The sequence below is a fragment of the Physeter macrocephalus genome, chromosome 4 (assembly GCF_002837175.3).
Source record: "Physeter macrocephalus isolate SW-GA chromosome 4, ASM283717v5, whole genome shotgun sequence".
Classification (NCBI taxonomy): domain Eukaryota; kingdom Metazoa; phylum Chordata; class Mammalia; order Artiodactyla; family Physeteridae; genus Physeter; species Physeter macrocephalus.
The window spans coordinates 15,506,568-15,530,441 of NC_041217.1; the positions used below are offsets into that span (position 1 = coordinate 15,506,568).

At 37.5% G+C, this 23,874-nt stretch overlaps 1 protein-coding gene across 32 annotated transcripts in view; it reads right to left on the reverse strand.

Annotated features, from left to right (window-relative positions):
- Nucleotides 1-23,874, reverse strand: part of ESRRG (estrogen related receptor gamma) — a 665,923-nt gene that overhangs the window by 35,720 nt on the left and 606,329 nt on the right. The window lies entirely within an intron of this gene.

The following is a 23,874-nucleotide window of genomic DNA, read 5'->3' on the forward strand; positions in this document are numbered from 1 at the left end:
ACACCAAGCTACTGCTCCGCATGCTTGGGTTTAATTCTCCAGCGTGCCAGGCACCCCATCGACAGCAAAATGGTTTCCAGATAACTCTGAAAAGCTAAATGCCACAGCAGGACGACGTTACCAGGTGTTTATTGAACAAAGTACATAAGAGCACAGGATACAAAGCCCTGGAAATAGTCTTAAAAATTATCTTATTGAAAATGCTCATTTAAAAGAGGAGAAGGCTGACAACCCTTAGGGAAACAAATTCCATCATTATATGAGACACGTCATGTCAGTTAACAAAGAAATTTGAAATAGACCCTATTTCCCCTTCCCTAATCGTTCTGGGATATACTGTCTGGCCACATTGCATGCAGAATTTATGTATTTTCATATTTCTAGCGTATCTCATCCCTAAGATAGAGAAGCCTTGTAAGCCTTCTCCTTTATTAACACTTCCTGTAGAATTCAGATACTGCTATTCTCATGTTCTGAAGAATCTCGGCAAAGTCAATGGACTCAGCAATTCATAGAGAACGAAATGGGAGTAAACTTCCATATTCTATGCAACTGAAAACTCTCATAGATTTGTTATACATATTTTTCACTTATCACCTATTTTTAATTAGAACAAAGAGGTATTACGCACTCAACATTTAAGTGTCCAACTGAGGCTGCCATGGCCACGCACAAAGGACTGTATTTAATTTTTCAACTGGTCTATCTTTTACACCACAAAGGAGGCGCTCAAATATTCACTAAATGTATAAACTCACAAGAGCAAGCTCTCTATATCAGTCAATACCATGTTTGAATTAATGATGTGTTTTCAGACATCTAATTTCTAAATTCAATTTTAATATAAATAAAATTGCCAATTGCAGCAACATGGATGGACCTGGAGAATATTATACTGAGTGAAGTAAGCCAGACAGAGAAAGACAAACATCACATGATATCACTTATATGTGGAATCTAAAAAATAATACAAGTGAATCTATATACAAAACAGAAACAGATTCACAGACATAGAAAACAAACTTATAGTTATCAAAGGGGAAAGGGGGTGGGAGGGATAAATTAGGAGTATGATAATAACGGATACAAACTACTATACATAAAATAGATAAGCAATAAGGATTTACTGTATAGCACAGGGAACTATATTCAATATCTTATAATAACCTATAGTCAAAACAATCTGAAATATATATATATATATAACTAAATCACTTTGCTGTACACCTGAAACTAATATGATATTGTAATCAACTACACTTCAGTAAAAAAATATATTCACAAGGAACTTGGCATTTAACAATTAACAGTAAAGGTTATCACTGTAATGGTGCTACATGCTAATCTCCGTTTCAGTTTCTCTAGGATCAAGGCCTGGAAAGTATTTGAGCAACTGAACTAGAGGAGAAACAATAGCTAGAAATAATATTATATCCCAATGCGAACCTTATTTTATTCTGGTGCTTTTACTAAGGTAAGTTCTTTAGGCAGAATAATTCTTGTTGTGCTTGATTAGGATTTCTTGCTACTTAAAATTTAATGCTTGACAATAGCTAGTGGGAAGCAGCCGCATAGCACAGGGAGATCAGCTCAGTGCTTTGTGACCACCTAGAGGGGTGGGAAAGGGAGGGTGGGAGGGAGACGCAAGAGGGAGGGGATACGGGGATATGCGTATGCATATAGCTGGTTCACTTTGTTATACAGCAGAAACTAAGACAACACTGTAAAGCAATTATACTCCAAGAAAGATGTTAAAAAAAATTTAATGGTTATTTCTTAAAAAAAAATCAAAGAACTTGCTTTTTTATTCCTATTGAAAACTGGCAGTTTTTGAAGGGGTTTCTTTATAACCAGGAAGATGACATTTACTACTGTGGCGAGGGGACAGGGATTCTCTTTGGAGGCAGCAGCACTAATAAAGGTATGGTTCAATGTCCTAGGTATTCGTCCACGTTTTATTAATTAGGTGGAAAGCCTTTCCCACTGGAATAGTGCAAGGTATTTATTAACACTTCAGCCCACAAATAGAACAAATGTACGGCAAAGGAGGTAATTATGAAATATACCAATCCCTTTATCAACTGGGCAGGGACAACCCAAAAGACGGTTTCTGATTATGATCTTTTTCATGATATTTTAATTGTGCTTCTTAACCTGCTAAATTAAAAACTACAGGGCAATCTCACTTAGATCACAGACAAAGGAGATCATATCAATTTGCAACAAAATATATGAATGCTCTTATCTGCTTTAATTACATCCAGAACTTAACAGGCAAATTCCATAGGATCACAGAAGGATTGAGAGCTAAATGTTATCTCTTAGCCAGTGGCATTATCATGCCCGTATGTTGTTACACATTATGGAGCATGAACCTCTGTTTAATAATAAGTTTAGGAAATAAGGATACTGAAAGTAAAGAAGGCTTGTTCTGAGATTTGAGTCTGTCGGTTATTTTTGTCATCAGCTATTCTATGTACCCTGGCCAAGAAAATAAGATGAGAGACAGACAATAAAAAAGACCTAAGTCTTCCTGCCTCTTAAACAAAGCCAGGATATGGATTCCGAAGATGTTTTTGAATTTTTATTTTATTCTCTATCTGTAATCATTTTTTGACCAAAATCCTGCCAGAATTAATCTCAGCCAAGCCTTTAGTTCTTCTCAATTAACCCGTTTACTTTTATCCTAAAAACCCTCACCCCAAACCTTCTTATGACCCCCGAGTGTGATTACAGAGCAGGTTCTTGAGAACTTCAACTACTAAGAATTTTAATTTTTAATTCTGTCCACACCTTTGGAAGCCTAATCCAAGGCCAATTTCCTGGTAATACTTTGAACTAAAACGTGCTCTTTGGTGACTTCAAGAACTGGAGCTACTACATTCTGTGATTGTACCATCTGCGCCTTCGGGGCTGGAGGAGGGGCAGAGAGTTTTCTGATTCTACTACTAATCCTGGTTGACCAACTCCTATCCCTTCTATGCTACTTGCAAAGGAAACCACTTCTAATGCTCACATCCTACTGATGCCCATGATTTCTTTATTTTTCTTGAACTATTTTCTCTCTCCCTCCCAGAGGTGGGGATTCTTATTTAATCACTTCAGCAAGCTTCAAGCTTTTTGCTCTCCTGGAGGAACAGAAGGATGCACATTTTTCTGATTCCTTATGAAGTAATCCTTAAAAATTATTGATAGCTCTTACATACACATGTAAGTGAGACGTCAACATTTAGTTACGCAAAAAGAGGCACATCCGAGCACGGATGGACGATGCATCATGTAGATCCTTAGCGTTCTCTACCAGCAACCAATGTAATGGGACAGTGAAGAGACGGACAGCCATTTAGAAGCTTACGCTTCAATATTATTAAGGAAGCTACTCCTTTACCCTGAGTTAGGACACATCGCAGCATTTATTCCACAATGTATCTTGATTTGTCTTTGACATCTTTGTTTTTTCCAAATTTTCAAATTTTTATACTGCTCTTCCAAATAGATTTTGATGACTGGGATGGTATTTTAGAAACAGTATATTCCACCCCCGCCCCCCAAAAAACCTCAATAATGTTGGAGGATTAAATTTTTTCTATCTACTTATTTATTTATTTGCTGATGTAGCTCTAGGTCCACACTTTTGTACAGTTCATATACTCTTGCATGTGCGATGCAGGAAAAAGCCCATTTGAATTTGTACTGGTCTGAATTTAACGTTGATTTCCACTCAAATTATTCTCAGCCAAAGGTGAAACCACTCTGTCTCCCTCCCCCCACCAAATGGCATTTGGAAATATGGTATGTTTTGAACCAAGGCTTTTATTGGGAGAACTAAAGGATGCCAAAAGTTCTGCAAAATAAATAATTTCCCACTCAAAATGACAATAGCACCCCCATTGAAAAATGTATGCGTTAAGTCCATTGGACAAATAAAACTGAAATTGACTATACAGTTGCCATGTGCCAAAATGCACATGGGACCATCTTCAAATCACTGACAAGGAACTGTATGTTCTGGAATTTCCCACGGCACTCTGATATCCATCCCAAATCCATGTAAGTACATTAATTTTTCAGGTTGTAGCACTGTTTTCAAATCTGCCTTCAAGAATCTCATTACACATTCTTTTATCTGGAATTTTTGGAAATTCTCTAACACCATTTTTAAAAAGTTTTGGGATTAAAACATATTTCTTTCTTTAGCACAGACATTCAGGAAATTTCTTCTATGCTTCTACGAATCCCTGATAGCTCTAAAAGAGTAGAGAAGTAACTTCCTTGAGCCCCAAGGCCGGAAGATCATCTTGGGAACACAGGTATATATCACATTTGGCTTCTGGCAAGCTTCTAATTTTGTTTTATTAGCTCAATATTAATGTCTAATTGTTGCCTTCTGGAGACTTACTAATAAAATTTGAATTGGAAATACACTGCATTTCAACATATATTAACATGATTTCATTTATTTCTATTGATTCACTATGAAAACTATGATTACATTTGCAGTGTATTTTCTCAGTCTATTGAAGAAAAATATAGTGCTTTAACACCATTCTAAACTACGCAGGATTCCATCTATACTTAACATCATAGTGACAAGTAAAGTTACTTAAATATTTTTCAGAGATTGACTCCTTTAAAAAAATAGAAAGAAGAAAATATAGAATCACATTACTTTTGTGTTTATGATCAATATATGTTAAAAATGAAAAAAAATCTTAGAAAATTGTTTCAAATATCAAAATAGAAAGCAGAAACTTTTGATAACCTGAATTTACACATCTTGTAAAATGGAACAGCAATTACCTGAGTGACACTTTTCAGGACATAGATATGCATACAGCGTCAACTGTGTGAATTTAGAGAAAAATCACTTAATCTTTGGGTCTTGGTTTCCTCATCTGGACAAAATAAGAGGGTGGATATAACAACCTCACAAGGATGCTGTACCTATCATACGCAAGTGAGCATCAAATGTATTTGGAATCACTTTGTAATCTGAGCATCATTATGCAAATGATAATCACTGTCATTATTATTCTTTCATTAATAGTAAAAATAGTTCAGATTTGTAAAGGCAGGAGGCATCTCACCTAGGTGAATTTCACTACATAAAACTTCCAAACATTTTTTAAAGATTTTACACATCTTGGGTAGATTCCTTTAAAATGATTACGTATTTCTCAGTCTTCTTAAACTAAGTCTACTAAATACATTTTTAATTTTCCTGATGATCAGAATCAGCATGCCAGGAACCATCAGGAGATCCAAGCTGCCCTGAGTTGCCCTCAGAGGTAACTGAGGAATGTGGGGCTGCCCAAACCCATGTAACACAGCCTCCTGTGCTGGGCTTCTTAGTACTCGATCTGCATTTTATATTTTTGCCTGCAGACTCTTACTTTCTATTGCCATCCATAGGATTCCCTTTGGCGTCAACCTCTCCAGAAATTTGCTGTGTATCAGAAGAAGAGTTAAGGTAGTTAGAATGGTTCATAGAAAGGGCTGAATAGCCTATGAGTGAGGGACTGAGGGACTTTACAATTACAATATCTTTGGAAATTACCCAGAACATTTTTTTCTGTTTGTTTTCAATTATGCAATAGGGAGTTGGGCCGTTCAAAATTTGATATATTATCCCTAGATGGAGAGAAACTGAGTGGAAAGATAGTGACATAAAATTTACTTAAGCGGAAATTTCTATGTGAAAATATGGATATTATGGTTCATTGTTTTTCCTCTGAAATGATTAGAAAAACAGTTTAAGAATTAAAAAGTGCCAGTAAGAATTGAATTATATAGACTCACGCATGTATAAGAGTAACTGCCAAAGTATTTATGCAACAAAGCAATACATTTACATATAAAGGTTTTATACAGACTTTATACAACTCATTGACAAGCTTATGACATATCCACCCCAACTCACCAATTTTAAGGGTGTCCAGATTAATATTAACATCTTTACAGTTATTCTGAAATTATTTGTATAAGTTCATATGAAAGATATCTCTGTCAAAAATTCAAATGTCTTTAAATATACATAGCATTGACTTGAGTGCTTAGAATATTTACCACTGAATATTTATAAATTTTTATAAAAATTTATAAACATTATTTACTTCCAAATAACTCAGAAAATGTTTCTGTTTGATGAATAAATACATATTTATATATTTGTTAAAATGCATATTGCTTATTGGATGTGCTATAATGGCTCCTTTCTCACCATTATATGTGAATGTGTAATTAGCCACATAATAAATATCTCCAATGAAATTTTCAAGAAAGCTCTTAATTCAAATACGTCATGGTCACTTTTCAGAGTTCACGAACCTTTCTGATTTATTTTTAAACACTAAGGATAAACTTACGGCTTGGTCACAGAATGCTGGTGCAAACGCACCTGGCATCCCCAGTAAATATGTATTGATCTTGTGGATGAATGTGGTTTCTTGGGAAGTGAGGCCTTCTCTTTGGTAATAAAGCTACCATAATATTTATTTATGTATCCATTTATGAGATTTGCAAAACTGAATACTAAACTCAAAAACCTTATGAGTGTGAGGGTTTACAACAGGTTTCTCAATTTCAACACTGCTGGTATTTTAGGCTGAAAAATGCTTTGTTGAGGGGCAAGGGGTGGGGGGATGTCCCGTGAATTGTAGAACATGGAGCAGCGTCCCTGGCCTCTCTACACTTAGGTGCTCCTGCTCCCCTGTTGTTTCCCTGACTGTGACAATCAAAATGTCCCCAGTCACTGCCAAACGTTCCCCACGAGGCAAAATTGCCCCTGGGTGGGGACCATTGGTTAGGGATGATGAAAAAACCTCCTTTCCTTCCTAAGTGAGTAACTAGTTGTTGGGAATCATGGTATCAAAAATAGCTTGTCTCGGTCTATGTAGCATTTTCCCAGACCCAACCAGAGACTTGAATAAGAGGGACTCCTCTATTTGCCAAACTTGTCCCCAGGCAAGATTTCTGTCTCTCCTGGCAATACTAGGCCTGCTTCATGGGTGTGTACTCTGCGCAGGGAGCCGCATGTAGCTGGATGCTCTGCTGTCGTCATCTTGAAATTCTTAATCCACAGGTTCTGCATTTTCATTTTGCACCGGACCCCACCAACTATGTAGCCAGTTCTGTAATAACTATCAAATCAACATTATTGGGATGCACCCATGAAATCTGTTTTGCTAGCAGAAGTTTTTGAGGTCCCATTGTGCTAAACAAAAAAATCAGTTTGGAACGTAAAAAAATGAATTAGCTTATACCAGGAACTTGTGTTAGCATAGTAGATAAAAATCAGGGTTTTGAACGCAGACCTGAATTTCAGTCTCATTGTCTCTATTTTACTAGCTTCACAATCTCAGGCAAGTTGTTTGACTTCTCTAAGCTTCAATTTTCTCAATTATAAAATGGTGTCCAATAGACAAGGGGAATGGAATATTATATAATGGAATACTACTCAGCCATAAAAAATGAACTAGTGATATTTCCAGCAACATACATGGAGCTAGAGAATATTATGCTTAGTGAAATAAGTCAGACAAAGACAAATATTATATATCACTTATATATGGAATCTAAAAAATAATACGAATGAATCCATATACAAAACAGAAACAGACTCATAGACATAGAAAACAAACTTGTGGTTACCGAAGTGGAGGGGGGAAGGGAAAAATTGGGGGTATGGGATTAACAGATAAAACTACTATATGATAAGCAATGAGGATTGACTGTATAGCACAGGGAATTATACCCAATATCTTGTAATAACCTATAATGGAATGTAATCTGCAAAAATACCGAATCACTGTGCTGTACACCTGAAACGAACACAGTACTGTCAATCAACTACACTTCAATTTAAAAAATGGTGTCAGAGGTGATCCTCAGTTACAGGTTGCTTTGAAGAATAACTGAGATGATGTATACAAAACAGTGAGCACTGGGCCTGGCACCTAGTAAGCGCTCAATGAATGTGGCTCCATGATGATGATGATGATGATGTAGCCAAAACCCATCCTAGATTGGGACAAGAAAATAAAATTCAGCCTCAAAAGTGTCACCATACTGTTTTTGAAGGCAGATTTCCAGAGTTCAAAGTGCCAGTCCTTTAGGTTGAATCTTACTCTTCCAATATTTTCCTATTACTATTCACCCAAAAGTCTCAAATCTAAATTTTAAAAACACCTATCAAGTGCTTAAAACCTAGCTCCGAATTTACATACCCAGGTCCAAATGTCCAGGGGCACACATCTGAACGGGGCTGTATGTGCTCGGCTGCTGACATTACTCGAAGTCGATGGTGCAAGCGTGCGTGCTAATACATTTCAGACATTAAAGATGTAAATTTTATTCTTCAAGCTGAAAGCCAGGTGATTAATTCTCATAGCATAGTGATCAATTGGTGCAGATGCTCCACCTGTATTAATGTTTGTTTTTGTACGCATTAGGACCGGGAGCACACCAATAACACAGGTGTCTGACGCAGAGCTGTGCAAGGTTGCCGTTAGCCGGCAAACATTGAGATCAGTACTTAGGTTGCACGTAGCACTGCCAATTTTTTCAATTAGACCCATTATTGATTTGATGAAAAAGCAAATTAAACATACCATGGTGGTATGTAAATCGGTTAGAGAGAGCATAAGGTTCTGGTACAAAGCTTCAAAGGCATGAGCTGTACGGCTTTCCTCAGCTGTAACTCACAGGGGTTCCTGGCGATTGCTGCTCTGTATGGGGTTCCTTGAGCTACATGTGCTGCTGGCCAAACAATCGCCTGGAAAGACCAGAGCTGTATTTTAAAAATTCACAACAGTTTTGCAGAAAGGGAAAGGATGCTGGAAATCGACTAACTTTGAAAGGATACGGAGATAGGAAGGGTTGCAGAAGCGGCCTAAATTGGTTTTCGTCAAGTGATATTCCGTTTTGCCTGCCCGGATGTATGGCCATGGAGAGTGCATCCCGCAGGCATATACATGACACATTAAAAAAATCGATTTTGCTGATTCGAAAAGTTGTCTTGACCACTACCTCAAGCTACTACTGCATGTTTTCATTGTCCAAAGTTGAAAGCTGCTGTGCTGTCTAAAATCAGAGTCTAATCAGCTTCTATATTATAATTTCTTAAAATTTGAAAGAATGTTCTTTGTACGTCAATGAATGGTGTTCTCCAGTCCTGCTAACAAATGGGCAGAGGTACTGAAAATGGGCCCGTTTAACCTACAACGATTGGTTTTATTAACAGAAGGAAGCTAATGCTTACCTAAAACTTCTTGATACCTCCCTATGCATTTAGCTTCTCTGGATTTCTACACAAGAAGCCTTCAAGCCTTCGAGAAGCCTTCCCTGACTCCCAAAGTTAGAGTTCCCGCCCTGGTGTACCCCTAGTATGCTGTGTTGCCCCATCAATGCACTTAGAACACCATGTTATAATTGCCTCTTTGCTTGTCTGTGTCCCTCAAAAGATTCTGAGCCTTACGACCGAACGTGTGACCATCTCTGCTCTGTTTACTTTTGTATTCCACTGCCTAGGAGAGTGATTGGCATAAAGGTACCCAACACGTTTACAATAAATAAGTCACGCAGTCAAAATTCAATTTTGTTAACTTTAAATAAGAGACCTTATTAAATAACATTCCAAAGAGTTTGCTCTTCTCGGGGCAAATAAGGCAATCTAGTAGGCCAAAGGACTGGCATTGCCAAATCTTAAGCTCTAACTATAAAGCCTATGATAAATCTGTCCAGATCAACTGGAATCAGTCAGTGATGATTGGAAATGCCACCAAAATAAGTAGCAGGTGCATCAAGGTCATAGAGATGACCTATCATCATCATAGGATGACTTTCACGTCCTATTTAGCAACTTACACTGAGAAGGCAGATGACTTTTGCAGAGAAGAAAGAGAAAGAACCAAAGTGATGGCTGAGGTTAACAACAAACCAAAATCAAAGAGAAAATGTTACAACTTTTAAATGTCATCAGATCAATGACGTAAAAGAGCTTTTTATATGAGCACTCAGAAAAAAGAGAATTGGACACGAGAAAAATATTGGGAAGGGATGGAAAAGTACGCCTATCGATTGCATTCAGATAAATAGAGCCGAGAGGGATTGGGAGGTGGGGTCTTCCACTTATGGGAAAACAATTTCTGTGAATGAATGAATGGGCAATTGTCACAGTTCATCAGAAGTTACTGAGTTGCTAAGCAAGTATAATTAGGGAAAAGATATTCAGATCAGATATTCCATCCAAACAAGTTCATTTCTTGTCCTTTGAATTATAACATTTTATATATACACACACACACACACATATATATATATATATATATATTTATATTTATATATATAGACATTTCCCTATTGTGCCCCAAATCAACACGCTCTTTCTTCGCGGATCGTATCAGGGTGCTGCAAACATGCACATCTTCACAAAGAACGACTTAGGTGAAAAGAATACATCACCCAAACAGAGAGGCTCTAAAGATGTGAAACTTAGAAAAACAAAGTTTTTGTCCACTTTTTCCCCCTGAGTGAAACTGTCCAAAGAGATGTGGATGGTATAAATCATCTGAAGTGTTCTTGGTTGTTTTTGTTTTCCTTTATTTTCACATTCGTGAGTTCCTTTTCTTTTTAATCGAAAACCTAGAAGATTGGAGCTGGCACTGCCAGCAGTGTCTGATGGGAGAGAGCATATGTTTCCTGTCATGCTGGCATCTGACTGTAACAGCCATGCGGAAGTCAATGCAGGTCCTTACATCAAAGTTTGATTGCCATTGTATGGACGTTGCTAGAAGTTGAAAAAAAGCAATGTCCATTTGAAGCTCGTCTGTGAACTTTGCATGAACCGCTAGGAATAATGTAGTGTGATGACAAGCCAGTTATACCTTCCACTAAATTTGCTGTCTGGAATGAACTGAAATAGTGTTTGGTTTGTGTAATTACGTCCATCTATCTTTATATTCCAGCGGCATATCGCAAATTGAAAATACTAAAAATTGACTGTTGGTTCTGATATTTAATGATTGCCAAAGACAAGACGATGATTTATTGGTTACTTACCGATGTGACACATTTGCATCTTATTAGACGGAGATTACTATTCCTTAAAATGCGGACGAGGCCTGATCATGTCTGATGGATTGATTTGATTTGCAAATGTAATCAAACTAATAAGAGGGAAAAAATGAGCAATAATGCCTTGTTTTTCAACTGGCAATCACTCCCCTGCCAACAAGGCTGATATCCCTGACTAAGCAGCCTTTACACCGTCTTCCTGTCGTCTCAAATAAACAAAGGGATGCTAAGAGCTTGATAAGAGGGTAACAAGCCAAGTACAGATGCAGCATGGAGCCCACACCCCTGAACTGTGCTGCTGCAGGCGAGAACAAAAGTTAATGGCAGGAGGTGCCACACGACCTTACCAATCCTGAGAAAAGCTCTTGCTGTAATCAGCTCTCTATTCCCATATTCTTGATATCTCTTCAAAGTAAATGAAGAACCTTTCCTTAAAGTAAAAAATACTGCCATCTTCCCTCAGGCAGTAAGCAGGCCTCTGTTCATAAAGAGACTCTGTTTCTGAGATAGTTTAACCACGTAAAATCCAAGTGGGTTCAGAACAACCACACATACATGGTTTGAAAAGAGCATTAAAAACCCTGGCAGGCAGCTGCTGGCCCTCGGTTTATTCCCTAGAATATCACTGATATCCAGAATACAGGGAGGGGAGCTACAGAGCGGGAAACTCTGAAATACTGGACCAGGAGGTGTGGCTGACACCTGACTCTGATCATTCTCAAAGCATTTCTTCAAGACTCTTGAGTATGTGTATGACGGAAAAACAGAAACCATGATCCTGAGTGAGCTGCAAAGCAACCATTCTTGAGATAAAAATTCAAAAAGTGTTTTGATAATAGATCAACTATGCCTCAAAGTCATATAATAATGACAGAGACAGTCTCCCTAAAACAGAACTTTAGTATAAGGCCTACCATAGAGGAGGCTTTTAATATATATTTTTTGTTCAGTGCATGAGTGAATAGGTATTAGCTTGCTACAAAAATATATTACACACGGTATTTTTGTTGGGTAACTGAATATTACAAAGTGTGCAAAAAAGGTCAAATTGAATTTAGCGAACCTACTACTATATCCAGAGATCTCAAAAATGATCATAGTTGATGTTTCAAAGATAACCACATCATCCATCTTCAGCCTATATGAAATTTATTAAACTACAAGAATATAGTATGGTCAGATTCACATTAAATAATAAATAATTCTATTCGAACTGTAAAAAATTGCCTTGGAAATTTGACTTAGACTTTCATGGCACATACAGAGATGTGAAAACCTAAAATCTTGAGTATACTGGGTTGGATAACTGACCAGGTTAATTAAAATCCATGGATTATCTACAAGCTAATTTTAATCAAACGTCATATACTGATCTGTCAGAGACATTGTCTTCAAAGATAGCATCACATATATTTACATAGCAAGTATTCAGAGATGCTTTATAAATAAGGTGCATCTCACGTACTCCTGTTACTTTGTCTTTATGTTATCTAGACACTTAGCTCTGTATCAAGATCCTCCATTGAGAAACTCTTGGCCACTTTAAGCTGTTGGCTGTGTTTCCCAACCCCAAGCCTCAGTGAAGGAATTCTCTCTACGATATCCCCCTGCGTGAAACAGAAAGATTCTGAGCTATCCCTTTAGATTAATAATTCTTCAGAAAGGGGTTTGATCTGATATATCCAGATATTATACCCCAGTTATATCAAAGAATAACAACAGAAAGATGGGTTTATTACTTATAATTTGGGGTGCACAACTTAAAACATACCAAAATAACTTTTCTATGACATTTTCACTACTGGTCTATCTTCAAAAAATATGCTGTCCATAGAAATATATGCATGTTTATACATAATGTAATATAATGTGGTATAATATAGAATAAAGAGGATAACTTGCTAATATTTAATACTATGCATAAGAATGTATACTCTTTGCTGAAAAACTGGTGGTGATGATAAATATCAACAGTGCTCAACTGTTAAATGACTGAGTTTTAGTCTCAACTACGTCCTGAGTAGCTTGTGACCTTGGGTTAAGTCATTCAGTTTTCCTGGTCTTCAACGTTTGTATCTGTAAGTGAATGTGCAAGTAAAGGCATTTAACATTTACTGAACACTTAGCAATTAAAAGACTGGATTGGGCACTTTACATACATGAACTCACTGAATTGTCCCAGTAACCTATCAAGTTGGTCACTTTGTTATCATCATCCCCATCTTATACATAAGCAAACTTAGTTCATGCCATCTGAACCATGGTCTCTAACTCCGAGGATGGTACACTACCCGCAGCAGTATACTACTTCCTCTTAAAATGCGAAGTTCTAGCAATTGAATTCTAAGGTTCATTCTGGTTCTATCATCCAAGAAATAATTTTTAAAGAAAGAGATCTCTATTTGATATCCTTCCATTTATTTTTAAAAGAGTGTCATAAAACTTCCTGTAGGCGTGTTTCTGAGTAGGCAAGCATATTTTTCAAACTTTGGGAAAATCTATCACACAGCACTTTGCTTCAATATCACAGCCATTCTCAGAAATCAATCTGAAACGTTTAAGTAGAGATTCCATGTTTTTCCACGAAAGGTTAATCTGAGTAATATGCACGGTTGAAAGGACCTTTGGGAGGGTATTCCTCTTTTACGTTTATAAGTCTGCACTGCAGACGGGGCTCTGCCACGACACAGAAAATCACAAGATTAAGTATAGCTGGACTATTGTTTTTCCTCAAGTGCTGACCGTGTCAGGAGGAATCAGTCCTTCCTTGAACCCGCAGCTGCGCCTTCTCCCCCTCTCCGTCCTCAGCCCAGGCTCCCATGTGCCCTGCCACGAACATGCTGACTGGCTGAGGGGCCCAGCACTTCAGGTAATTAATCCTTCCCTAATGTAGGTTAAGCAGGTGTGAAGCCCCCTTCACACAGAGAGGAGGGAGTCTTCAGAGACACCCCTGGAGTTAAGGTGTTTGACGGGGCTCCGATGACTCTCTAAGTCCACACAGGCTGTACTGCTGACCTGGACGGCCGGTCATCCACTGGCTTAATCTGAATCCAGTGGAAGAAACTGGTCCTTTCCCCTTCTTCATTTGATAATATTAACAATATGTAGTGAGGACTTAATTGCCCATTCTGGCAATGGAAGTATAATTTCCTTACTGGAAGCAAAGTTCTGTGGTTAAGTGGAGGCATGTAAAATCGTGGGATGAACTAAGTTGAATTGACTCTAGAGCTTAGAATTACCAAGAGGTGGTATTTACCCATTATATGTTTCTCTTTAACTAAATTACGATGCATTAGTACTTTTAACTCATATAATAACAGCACTGAACTTCACATTAAGAGATCCAAGTATAAAATGAAGGCTGAATATCCCTTTGACTTGGGGTTTGTGTACTTTGTACATCATTGCTGATTCTTGGTGGAGGAAAAAAATATATAACCTGACAAAAATAAATAAAAAATAAAAGTGGTTGATTGCTTCTGAGAAAATCATAGGTTTTTGGTTTTGGTTTTTTTTTTTTCCCGGGGAAAACTACGAAATTTTTTTTCTTAAGAGAAATATCAAGGTATTTATAAACAATGGAGGTATTATATCTGTTTATCATATACCATAAGCTTCTGAGAAAGCTTGGTCAATTAAAGGGATTTTTAGCAGGTTAAATACATTCTCCTAATTGGGTTCTTCTAAGAATCATTTATGAAGGTTGAAAAGTGGCCTGAACTGGGGAGGAAGCAGCTTGACTTCAGGGAAATCATATGCCTGTGGGCATGTTTGGTATAATGTTAAAATATTATCTGATTGGTAAGATGGCCACTGATGTGGTTGGCTTGGGTCACTTTGGACACTGATTTGTTGAAAATGAAAAGAAAGAGAATAATGAAAACGTAGAGTTAAAGGGAGGGCAGTGCCTTGACTGTGCAGACCCTGACTTTGGTTAATAAGGAAAATTCACATGGAAGAGCAAAAAGGTAAATGAACAGCAAGTTCCTTCTGTAGACTTCCCCTCCCCCTTCTCCTTCCACCCCTCTGATAATCCCTCTCGGCAGAGGCAATTCAACAGTCTACGAGATCCGCAATATCAAAACTACTCCTCAGTATCCTCACACCTTTCGTTCCTCCCCAAGTGTCCACAGTGAATTCAGTTCAACCCCCTTTCCTCTTTGCTTCATCTACATCAGCACCATTTCTTTTTACGCCTCGAAACCACACTTTGTATCTTGAACCTGATGGTCACTTATTCACCGAACCTTGGTCTAACAAGGAAGCAGGCTGACTTAGTCACATTAAAGAATACAGCCAAGGCAGACATCCTTGGGAAAAAGGCAAACAGAAGAGCAAAGTTACATGGCTTTTCTGAGGCTTGTGATCCAAAATTATTTCAAATTCTTTTTATGGTGATGAAAAAGCTCCATTCTTTACAACACACACACACACACACACACACACACACACACACACATACACACACTACTACACAGCACTTACCCTTTCAAATTAACTATTCTATTTCGTGTGGGATGACTTGACTATTTCTTTTTTCCAGTGTGATTAGGTTATGTCCTAGCTCTCATAAACTCACTTAGATATAGGCAATCTTGGATTACGCAGCTATTTTTATCTACAAAATATAATGCATTGTATCAGAAATTCTGAGTTCAGCTGAGTAATACTTACACCCTCTTTCAAAAAGAAAACTCAGCATTGTTTTCATTGTTTTTTGAAGAAACCACTTCTCTATGTGCTTTCAAATTACTCTGTATTCCACAGAAAACTGTTCCTCAGATGCTTGAAGTCTCCAGCTGCCACACAATTTATATCTCTTTCCTCTGCTCTTTGTTTTTCAGCCATTTTCCCTGAATGTCAAAGTCAATTTAGTGCATTTCACTTTGCTGAATAAATCAGAGGCGAAATCCTTGCTAAAAGTGAAAATTTGATTTGCTAAAAGGAGCTTAGGGCAACTATTAATCAATATATCCAGAGTGCCAAAGCCAAGGCCACGACAGACACGCATTCATTTGGAGATTGGCTGAGGCAGAGCAAGGGGGACACAGGGGAAAACGTGTGACCAGCCCCCGGGAGGGAGTGGGATTAGGGATGGAGAGAGGGTCGAAGAGGAGCAAGGGAGAAACAAAACACGCCAGCACCACGTTTAAACCTCTCCCTCCAATTCTTCTTTTAGATGTGGAAAAAGATTTTAACGAAGCATTTAAGCATACACGGGTTATGCTAATTAAATCAGCTTCCATATAGAATTCTTTTCACAAGACACAGAAGTCCTTCTCTCTTGAACTCATCAAGCAGCCTTGAGAAGAACCTAAAAGTCAGAAGTGACAGCTCTATGAACAAACAGAATTCCAGAACAGAAAGATATGAGTTGGGCCAGGTCTATGGGAGGTCAGTATTTCGATAACCCTCAGGTAGATCGCAGGCTTGTTCAGGCTTCTGATATATACAGTAAACCGAACGAAGAGACTCATCCCGTTACCTCAGCATTCAAAAGAGTTTGGCGATTTCAACTACTTGCCTGAAAATGACACCATCTTTTAGGACTTGATGAATAGAGAAATCTTCAACCCAGTGAATCTGAACAGAACTGGGGAGGAAGAGCCTTCAGTTTTAGCAACCAATCATTGAAAAACGTTTCCGACCATTCAGCTGAGTAGCTACACGGTGATCACCGTGTTTCGTTAAAATTTGTGAGCAGGGATATGAAAGGCAAACTATCAATCAAACACCTTGATTTTTATTGATTTGAAAGGTGTGTCATACATTTCCTCTTTGATTCAATCCTCCTTTCATTTTATAAATGTAGAGACAAAATTTAAAGATAGGGCAAATATGTTCCATTTGCCTAAACTTGTATGAAAGGCAGGTAGGTACTCTGGAACAAATGACAAAAAAGGTACGGGGAAGTAGAGGAGGATAGGGGAGAAAGCCCTACCGAAGCTACTGGTAAAAAGTCATTTAAGTTAAATATTCAATGGTTCAAGGAACATTACTAACAGTGTGAATCAAACTTCCTGACTCTAGGGGATAATAAGAATTAAACAACCGAAATGTTACGGACATCAAGTAAAAGTTCGTGAAAGTGCTTTGTAAACAATAATAAACTCTACCGATGTTAGTTGTTTTTGTATTGAAAGCTTAATCCCACAAAAAAGAAGATTATCACACATCAATGCACACATGTATGCATAGATATTTATGCAGACACAGATCCATGATTCAGAGTGGAGTTCAGGTCACCTGTAGCTTTAATAAGCCCCACAGTACCTAGCATAGTATTAGGTCCATAGCAGACACTCAAATACTTAAATTGTATTCACAACTGCTATGAAATTATGATTCCTCGTTGATCAGAGGTACACAGTGGCATGACGATGAATGGATGGCAAATATATTGGGGGGATACCTAGTAATGGACCAGAATACTGGAACAGAGGTTACGTGAGCACAGGTAATTCAGCATGGTGACAGCACTGTGCATCGGGTCACAAACAATGGCACTGAGTGGTGAGGAGAGGTCTTCGTGAGCATCTTTAATAACATTTGGGGGTGTCTCTTGAACCGGGTCTCTGTCTGGGAAACCTCACCTGTCTGGGAAACCTCAAACCTTCGTTGCTGGTCTTTCTCCTTTCTAGCAAGGGTAGCTGCAGAAAATGAACAAGTCTGTAGGGGATCTTTCAGATTATTTTTTTCACAACATAGTTTTCAACTTGTTCCTTTCTCCATATCACAATTGTGACTTCAGAAACTGATAAACATTCAGTTATTTTAGGTATGGCCGAGGAGGACGAACTTGACTATTTAGAAGCTAATGGTCCTGTGCTCATCTAGGACAGAATGATGGCAATAGCTATACAGTGATCCTCTTGGTTGAATAACCTCTCCCTCCCTTTCTATTATAATGGATGTTTGTTCTGAATATTTTTTGAAATAGCTCTTATGAATACTAACTTTTTGGATCACTTGGCTCTAATTACAATAAAATGAAAATCTATGTACAATCTCTTAGGCACTAAAATGAACACTGAATATTTGACGTTTTTAGATCATTCTTTATAATTTGCAAATTAATTATGCATACGTGTATAATTTGCATGTGTGTTGTTTTTCCTCATTTGATTTTCACAATATAACTAATGGCTAGACCAATTACATAACTTACAAAATAATACTCAACTATATACATCTCAGGTGTTCTGATTTTACTTTCAGAATTATTCTACCTTTTATAAACCACAACTACCGGTACACAGGTATACAACTACCAGGTACATTAAACATAACTTCTAACTATCTGATAATTGAATATAGTTATCATTTAAATAGTCTTACTAAGTGCCAAGGCATTGGATCTTAAATTTAAAATTTCTCCACTTAACGAAAAGACTCAACGACTTCACAGTTCTGAAATCATTAAGTTACATGCATATAAGAAAAATTAATCCTGAGAAAAGAGCTGTAATCGCTTTAATTCATTCGTAGCAAAGTAGAAATTACAACTATGCGTAAATTCAGTTATACAATGGGGTGGAGGGCGGAGCCTCAGAACCAATTAATAGTTTTGTGCTGTGCATATTTTTAATCAACTAATCAATAGTACATTTTTCAAGTGCCAATGATACAGAAACGAAACAGCATATTAGGTCCTTTTTATATATAACATAACTCTCTTAGTTAACTATGCCGTTTCCTGCATGTGAAACCATAATCACATGCATATACACATGAAAACTTACCTGGTGTTACAAATGGAAACATAATCTTATAGTAATTATTTCCACCACAATTTTTTGTGCTTTTTCACATATCATAATCATGTAATGGTGCCAGCAGTTTAAGATCAATAGTGGGCAGTTAAAAAACAAAACCTTCACAACTTCGCCTAGGGAATGATACCATCTAAAAAATTGATCTCTACGTAAAATGCATTAGAACAATAAATATATCTTTAAACAGTATCATTAGCCATAAATATTAGTTCAAAATATTCTTGGGTATTCTCACACAAAATTTATATCCTAATATAGAAATAGTTTATCCAGGTTCTTTAGAGATTTCTGTCATTTATAGAAAATTCTAAATACTTCTGTTGAGAAAACTAGAAAAAGCCAACTTGCTGAGCAATTTTTAATACATGTTCCTAAGTGAATGTTTTAGAAAAAATGTTTCAGAGTAAATGGAGAATACTGGTTTCTATACTTTAGACTTCTGTTTCTTACATGAATAACTATACATAAAGACTGTTTTATCACATCTCTTCCTAGTGTGGTTTTCTTTTTGAGCTTAATAGTTCCTGCCTTCATTTGGTATGAAGAAAAACTATAGGTTTTTTTTTTTTTTTTTTCCCTGTTTTAAAAATGTCACTAAGGCTCCAAACTTGAATGGAGTCCTCCTTCTTCAGCAGGTAATTGTTTGATCTGTCATGTCAAAAATAAACAAGCCCACCTGATAATCTGCCTTATTTGATAAAGGAAAAAACAACTTCCAAAATACATTCATTCACTGAATCGTTCAAATACCTTTCTCTTAAAGTCATCCGTCTGGCAAGATCCATAAATATATTTAAGCCACTTATATAGGTCAGCTAATGTGGGTGATGCTTTTTTAAGCACCATCTGACGAAGCACATTCTGCATTTTGCTAACAAAGTTACAGTACAAAATAATATTTTAATCAACCACAAAGAACAATAATAGATCTGACTGCTGGGCTGATAATCGTCTTATCACACCCTGTGAAACCTAGCTCTAATATTTGACGGAGCTTCCATTACTTGGCAGCCCATTCTAAAAAAGGCCAACAATGGAGAGAGAATGAAGTGGAGTATGCAGGACCTCCGTATCTACATAAAAGAGATTAGAGGCGACAGCGGTCCATTTTACAGCTCAATCATATTGTGTTAGCATGCGCTTATCCGAGCGCGGACGAAATTGAAAGAGAAATAAAAAAGAGTCAGGCAGATAGGAACCAGAAAAGCGAGGCATGAGCAATTTCCAAGGATATAAAAGGATGCTAATGGTGGGGCCCTGTCATTCTTAAAAAGGGCTATTAGGGCACCATCATCTGTTCTGGTGCCCTTATGCTCCTTCAACTAAAGTCAAGCATTTTCTAAAGCCCTTGTGATCTTTTTGCTTCTAGAGATAAAGTATGGTCATGTTTCAGAACAACACAGTTTTCCATTTATGTGATTTATTAAAGTAAGTCAACTAATTCTATTTACCGATAAAAAAAAACCCCACTCCCTATGTACTCTTCTTCAATATTTTCTTTTGTTGAATTTGTCACTTTTTTATGTAGCAAAAGCAAGTATACAAAAGTACCTTCCCAGGAGTGCAGAATGGCTACTGATCTGATCTTATATGCCAAACTTAATTTTTTAAAAGTGTGTGTGTGTGTGTGTGTGATATTCCACAAACTGAGAGCAGCATAAAGAGAGCAAAGGCTTGGATTTTAGTATATTTTTAAAAAAGATTTCACTTTAGTTTTAACAGAAGCATTTAAAAAACAAACAAACAATTTTGAAGTGAAGATTAAGACAGGTGAAATTTCAGTTCTGATTTGGCTTTAATTCCAGCTCTGACCCCGGTTATGAGGACTAGGTCATGATATCAAAAACACATTTTTACTTTTATCAAGGCAGAAATGAGACTTTAATCTTTATATTCTCTTTGGCTTTACCCGCCCCCCATCCCACGCTCCATGTTGCTGCCGTGCCCAGGCTCCCTGAACCTGGGTATATAGACCAGCACACTGGTATCACAGCATCTTTTACTTCTACCTCCGAACACTGCATGGCACACCTACTGTTACGAAATTTAAAGGCATTTCAGTGAATTCGTGTTTTGCCAATCCCTCTCTGAAAAGCCAAGATACTCCTTGCAATCATTTAAAACACCCTCCGGGTATCACGAAAACCAGAGCTGTGAATCATCACTGCACAGTAACCTCCTCTGGCATTTGCTGGGGAGAGAGGATAACGTCAGCCCCTACCAATTCTAAGCCTCAGCTTAAGACTGAACACATAATCGTATAGCAATTGTTTCCACCACTGGAAATGCTGTTACTCATAGTTATTTAAAGTTACTGTCTTCACAAAGGTCACCAGAGCCCCTTTACTGTGACAAGTTCCTCTGTAAGCTGACATTTCTACTTAGATACACAACTGGACCCACAAATTTATCACTGACTTTTCCTTGCCAGAGAACAGAAGGAGGAGTTGTTGACGTCTCTTGATCGTTATTATGGAATGTCTGTACGATAACAAAACATGGGCTTAACAAATTTCTTAATTCAGGGAGAACTTGGGCAGAATTCTCTGAAATAATGGGCGGTGTGGAGTCAGAGTGACATAGCCTTTTATGCTGTTGCTATTAGTAACACGATCCTTTTTATTTTGAAATAATTCTTTCAAATGTAGTCAACTGGGGGACGAAACTATGCTGATTCTATTCCAGGAAGCAATGTTGAATGTGGGCTTTGAAGGTTCTGGATACATTTGTGAACTTGTGCAAGTGTTTTTACCTCTCTCTGCCCCAGATCTCCCTATCTTTGAATTAAGGATAATAATATCTGATTCCTGGGTTAGAACAATGGGTCTCAACCGGGGAAGAGGGGCATGATTTTGCCCCCCAAGAGGACATCTGGCAATGTGTGAAGACATTTTTGTTTGTTACAACTCAAGGATGCTAATAGGTAGAAACCAAGGAGGCTGTAAATACCCTACAAGGAAGAGGACAGGCCCCAAAACAAAAGATTATCTGGTTCCAACATCAATTGCATCAAGACTGAGAAACCCTGGGTTAGAATAATGCTATTTTAAATCTGTGAGTATGTATGTCTGTGTACGTGTGTGTGTGGATAAAGGTAAATGATATAATATATATTGATTATTTTTAAAAGTATCTGTGGACACTTCAACAAATCTTAGTTTTGTTTCTTTCTAAAACCCTTCATAACACTTTCCTTCCAAAAAAGTTTTCATATGCTGTTTAGGCAAATTCTGGTTGTTTCCACTGCTACAACCTCCAATGTCTTACCATCTTTCAGCATATTCTATTTCGATTTTTTTTGCTTTTTCTAAAAACCTTATAGAAATGATTACAATCCAAATGCAAATCAGTTATCCACACAAATTCTCCTCTTTCTTTTAGATGTAGTGACCCTTGTGGAGGTATCTTCTAAAGAATACACTCCAGCTCACCTATTTAACTAGTTTTGACTTAATTTGGGGTGCTTTATTAGCAAACAGTGTAAGACAAAGTAGCTGGTATAATACAGAGTGATGTTTAAATTAGTCTACAATTTGCTTGGCCTCATCTAGAACTGCAGTGAACAAAGCCATTCAGAGATGTCAGCTGTGTTCCCAAGCACTGTAACAAATTGTCGCCTGAACGCTGCACACCTAATGACTTCAAATTAGCTTCACTGCGATATCGCCTGACAGTTCGTTACGACTGTTAGCAACATAGCTGGCGTATCATGACCAATAAATTGGTTTCAGTGTGGGCTGGGAAAGGGACTTCCACCAATTTGATTAAAGAAATTACTGTAGCATTCAAAGCATAAAGACAAACTAGTTTAAGGAGACAGAAATAAGTTCACTGTACCAAAGAAACACGGCTCATCGTCCAAAAATTTGTTTGTAAACTATTTGAAGAGCAAAGCTCAAACAAACAATAATTCGAGTAGACTACTAAAATTCTTAAACCTTGTGATCAGGTATATGTTCACTGACCTAAGGACAGGTCTGGAGAGAAAAATAATTGGATACTTTAAAATACTACTTTTGGGACTTCCCTGGGGGCGCAGTGGATAAGACTCTGCACTCCCAATGCAGGGGGCCTGGGTTCGATCCCTGGTCAGGGAACTAGATCCCACATGCATGCTGCAACTAAGAGTTCACATGCCACAACTGAGGAGCCTGCCTGCCACAACTAAGACCCAGTGCAATCAAATAAATAAATAAATAAATAAATATCTTCACATGCCACAACTAAGACCCAGTGCAATCAAATAAATAAATAAATAAATAAATATCTTAAAAAACAAAAAAACTGAAATACTACTTTTAAGTCACCATATGAGAATATTTACAATGTCAATTTAACATTTATTTTCATAATTTATGTATAAATCACGGTAAATATCTAATCGTAAACCAAAGCAATATGCAAATATGAAAAACAATTCAGTATAAATCACCACTATGAACAACAAAATAAGTCATTTTTAAAAGGAAAAAAGGTATCTAGACTACTCCTGACAAAAACTTTTTTTTATTACGATAGTGTAGCTTTATTTAGAGTTTAGGAAGCTAAGATAGAGTAAGTGCAGGAAGTTGTCCCGTTGGCAGGCCAGGCAGGACTTATACCGAGGCTGTCTGCCTTAAAGCCCCCAATTCATAAACATTTATTTAAAGTGAAAAGAAAAACCAGAAGTATTTCCTTAGGAGAAAACTCGGACTTTTTAAAAGAATAAAGAAATATTTTAACAAGTTATATTCTCTTTATCTTAGGTTGGCAATAGTACCTTCATATGCGAAAAAATAATTAACAAGCATTCAAGATGGTACAGTTATAAAAAAGGCATATGATTCTATCAGGACCAAGAAAGCACTAAATTAAGTATGACAAAAACAAATGTAAAGGTTTAAAAAAATCCTAATGTGGGCTTCCCTGGTGGCGCAGTGGTTGAGAGTCCGCCTGCAGATGCAGGGGACACGGGTTCGTGCCCCGGTCCGGGAAGATCCCACATGCCGCGGAGCGGCTGGGCCCGTGAGCCGTGGCCGCTGAGTCT